Source organism: Crocuta crocuta, unplaced genomic scaffold, assembly GCF_008692635.1.
Source record: "Crocuta crocuta isolate KB4526 unplaced genomic scaffold, BGI_CrCroc_1.0 scaffold440, whole genome shotgun sequence".
In the NCBI taxonomy this organism is placed as follows: Eukaryota; Metazoa; Chordata; class Mammalia; order Carnivora; family Hyaenidae; genus Crocuta; species Crocuta crocuta.
This window is the reverse complement of record NW_027527457.1, coordinates 949476-954458: the sequence shown is the minus strand read 5'-3', so window position 1 is coordinate 954458 and position 4983 is coordinate 949476.

Here is a 4983-nt window from a genome sequence, read left to right as displayed (position 1 = left end):
AGACAAGCATTCCAAGCAAAGACACATAAAATTTAGGGAGGCCACAAGCACCTTAGTGTTGTCAGAACACAGGATATTAGACACTATTAAGAAAACCAACTGTAAAAATGTATCTTTAAGGCAATAGGAGAAATTTGGACATAGACTAGGTGATGTTAAGAAATTATTTGTAAATCAGTGCACCTGCATGGCTCAGTCGGCTGGGCTGATCGTCCGACTTCATCTCAGGTCATGATCTCACAGTGAGTTCAAGCCCCATGTCAGGCTCTGGGCTGACAGCTCAGAGCCTGGAGCCTGCTTCAGATTTTCTGTCTCCCTCTTTCTCTACCCCTCCCTCATTCATGCTCTGTCTCTCCTTCTCAAAAATAAATAAACATAATAAAAAAAATTTTAGGAGTGCCTGGATGGCTCAGTCAGTTGAGCTTCTGACTTCAGCTGAGGTCATGATCTCACAGTTTGTGAGTTCAAGCCCCATGTCAGGCTCTGTGCTGACAGCTTNAGGCTCTGAGCTGTCAGTACAGAGCCTGACACGGGGCTCAAACTCTTAAGTGGTGAGCTCATGACCTGAGCTGAAGTCGAATGCTTAACTGACTGAGCCACCCAGGTGCCCCCCCTAAAAAAATTTTTTTAAAGAAATTATTCATAAATCAAAACCACAATGAGCTATCACCTCACAACAGTCAAAATGGCAAGTATCAAAAAGACAAGAAATAACAAGTGTTGGAGAAGATACAAAGAAAAGGGAATCCTCGTGCACTGGCAGTGGGAATGTAAATTGGTGCAGCCACTGTGGAAAACAGTATGCAGGATCACTCAAAAAAAATTAAAATAGGGGCACCTGGATGGCTCAGTTGGTTGAGTGTCTCAGGTCATGATTTTGGCTCAGGTCATGGTCTCAAGGTTTGTGAGATGCCTCCCTCCCCCACCTCCACACTGGGCTCTGTGCTGACAGAGTGGAGTCTGCTTGGGATTCTCTCTTCCTCTCTGTCCCTCCTCCACTCATGCTTTCCTCAAAAATAAATAAATATACATTAAAAAATTAAAAATTACGATCCAGTAATTCCACTTCTGGGTATTTACCCAAAGATAATGAAAACACTAATTTGAAAAGATATGTACACCCTTATGTTTATTGCAGCATTATTCACAATAGCCAACTATAGAAGCAACACAAAACGTTTATTGATAAAGGAATGGATAAGGATCTGGTATATATACATGCAATGGAACATTACTCAGACACAAAAAAAGAATGAGATCTTGCCATTTGCCACAACCTGGATGGACATAGAGGGTATGATGTTGAGTGAAATAAATCAGAGAAGGACAAACACCGTTTTCCCTTCTATGTGGGATCTAAACAAACAAACAAAACCCAGGAATGTTCTCATAGATGCAGAGAACAAACTGGTGGTTGCCAGAAAGCAAGAAGGTGAGGGGATTGGCAAAATAGGTAAAGGGAATTAAGAGACACAAACTTCCAGTTATAAAACAAATAAGTCTCAGAGATGAAAAATACAGCATAGGGAATATATTGCAATTACAATGATATTGTAATAATGTTGTATGCCAACAGATAGTGACTGTACTTATTATAGTGCCACTGAGTAATGTATAGAATATTCATATCAATGTGTTATACACTTGAATAAATATAACATTGTATGTCAACTATATTTGAATAATAACGATTTTTTTAAAGTAGACTTCACATCCAGTGCAAAGCCCTATGCGGAGCTTGAACTCACTACCTGAGATCAAGACCTGAGCTGAGATCAAGAGTTGGACTCTTAACTGATTGAGCCACCCAAGTGCCCAGTAATAATAATATGTTTAATTTTTTAAAGTTTATTTATTTATTTATGAGATAGAGAAAGCAGGGGAGGGGCAGAGAGGGAAGGAGAGTGAGAATCCCAAACAGGCTCTGAGCTGCCAGCATGGAGCCCAATAAAGAGCCTGAACTCACAAACCATGAGATCATGACCTGAGCTGAAACCAAGAGTTGGATGCTTAACCAAGCACCCCGGCTCTTAGAGCTTATTTTTAAAAGAGGGAGGCCATGTTAAAAAGAAATTATTGATGGGGCATCTGGGTGGCTCAGCCAGTTAAGTGTTTGACTGCAGCTCAGGTCATGATCTTGCAGTTCATGAGTTCAAGCCCCACATCGGGCTCTGCGCTGACAGTGCAGAACCTGCTGGGGATTCTCACTCTCACCCTCTCTCTCTCTGCCCCTCCCCCACTCGGTCTCTCTCTATCTCAAAATAAATAAATAAACTTAAAAAAAAGAAATTATTGATGAAGGTGTTAAGTATGGTAAGAGCACTATAGTTATATATTTATTTAAGTTCTCATCTGTTAGAGAAACATAGTGAAGCATTTACAGGTGAAATAATATATCTGGAGTGTATTTTAAAATACTACAAAGGTGAGAAATGTATGTGTGTATGGCAGTTAGCAGTGGGCAGAGATAAATAAAACAAAACCTGAACAATGTTGATAACTGTTGAAGTTGATTTCATGGACACATGGAGGTTGACTCTACCATTCTCTCTGCTTGTGTGTGCTTTTAAATGTTTATGATCAAAAGTTGAAATCCATATTAGTGAGTGAGAGATAGAAAAATAGCAGAAGCCAGGTCATAAAGGGCTTCCTGTGCCAGGTGGGGGACACTGGACTTGATCCTGCAGGTGAGGGAGCCACCAGGGAGTTGTAACCTAGAGTGGCCTGATCAGAGTTGCATTTTAAAAAGATCACCCTAACTGCTGGGACAAGAGAAATCAGCTGCCTAAAGCCCTGCTCCAATGTGGCTATCTATGAGAAGGCTCTGTTTACCTCAGACTGAGTCCTGAAGCCTCCCCTGGCCCAAAGAGCCTTTTTTCTTATCATTTGCTTGGTGAGAGAAAGAATGAAGTGGTGTGTGTGTGTGTGTGTGTGTTGTGTGTGTGNCTCTCTGCCCCTCCCCTGCTCACTCTCTCTCTCTCTCAAAAATAAAATAAAAACATCAAAATTTTGTTTTATTTATTTATTTTTTATTTATGCTTATTCCTTTTTGAGAGAGAAAGAGAGCACGAGTCAGGGAGGGACAGAGAGATNGCCTCATTCATCCTTTATTATGACATATCTAAGACATATCAAAAAGTATGGCACATCTAATCCTTTAAAGTGTTCACATTATATGGATGACTACAAAAATTGCTTAACCTGTCCCCTAATGCTGAACATTCAGAGTTTTCTCGTTTTTCCTCACAAATAAAAACACTGCTAAACAGGGGCACCTGGGTGGCTCAGTCGGTTGAGCATCTGACCTCGGTTCAGGTCATGGTCTCTTGATTCATGAGCTCTAGCCCTGTGTTGGGTTCTCTGCTGTCAACACAGAGCCTATTTTGGATCTTCTGTTCCCCCTTCTCTCTGCCCTTTCCCTGCTTGTGCCCGCTCGCTCTCTCTCTCTCTCAAAAATAAATAAACATTTAAAAAATATTTTTAAGGGGCGCCTGGGTGGCTCAGTCGGTTAAGCGTCCGACTTTCGCTTAGGTCATGATCTCGCAGTTCGTGGGTTCGAGCCCCGCGTCGGGCTCTGTGCTGACTGCCAGCTCAGAGCCTGGAGCCTGTTTCAGAGTCTGTGACTCCCTCTCTCTCTGACCCTCCCTGCTCACGCTGTCTCTCTCTTTCTCTCCTAGAAATAAATAAAACATTTTAAAAAATATATTTTTAAAAACACTGCAAAGAAACAAAACTACTAGAGCCAATAGACAAATTCAGCGAAATTACAGGGTACAAACAAAGCTCAGCTGTGTCTCTTTATCAGTGAACAATCTGAAAAGGAAATTAAAAAACCAATTCTATTTACAATAGCACCCAAAAGAATAAAATACTTTAGGGGTGTCTGTCTGGGTGGCAACATCTGACTTCGGCTCAGGTCATAATCTCATGGCTTATGAGTTCAAGCCCCACATCAGGCTCTCTACCTCAGGCTTTCTGCAGTCAGAGCAGAGCCTGATTGGGATCCTCTGTCTCCCTCTCTCTGTCCCTTCCCCACTTGCGCATGTGCTCTCTCTCTCTCCAAAATAAATATATAAAAACAAATAACTGAAATAAAAAATAAATAAAAGAAATTAAAGGAGACACAAATAAATGGAAAGACACTTGTGTTCAGGGATTGGAAGACTTAATTTTGCTACAGTGTTGATACTGCCCAGGGTGATCCACAGATTCAATGCAATTCTAATGACCTTTTTGCAGAAATAGAAAAATCTATCTTGAAATTCATATGGAATCTCTAGGGACCCTGAATAGACAAAACAGTCTTGAAAAAGAAGAACAAAGTTGGAGTTTTCACACTTTCTAATTGCAAAGCTTACTACAAAGCTACAGTAATCAAAAGAATGTGTTGGGGCACCTGGGTGGCTCAGTCAGTTGACAGTCTGACTTCTGCTTGCTCATGATCTCACAGTTCATGAGTTCAAGCCCCACACTGGGCTCTCACTGTCAGTGCAGACTCCGCTTCAGATCCTCTGTCCCCCTCTTTCTGGCCCTCCCCCACTTTCTTGCTCTCCCTCTCTCTCTCTCTCTCAAAATTAATAAACATTTAAAAAAAATTTTTAAAGTGTGTTATGGGCATAAGTAGGCATATAGATCAATGCAATAGAATTAAGAATAGAAAAATAAACCCATACATATATGGCCAAATGATTTCTGACAAAGGTGCCATTTTCCAAAATGAGGAAAAACTGTCTCTTCCACAAAGAGTAGTGGAACAACTGGATTTCCAACACAAAGGAATAAAGTGAGACACCTACATCATACCAAATACAAAAATTAACTCAAAATGGATCATAGACCTAAACATAAGAGCTAACACCATAAAACTCTTAGAAGAAAACATAGGGTAAATCATCATGACCTTGAGTTTGGCAATGAATTCTTAGGCCTGACACCAAATGCAGAAGCAACAGAAAGAAAAATAAATAAATTGGACTTCATCAA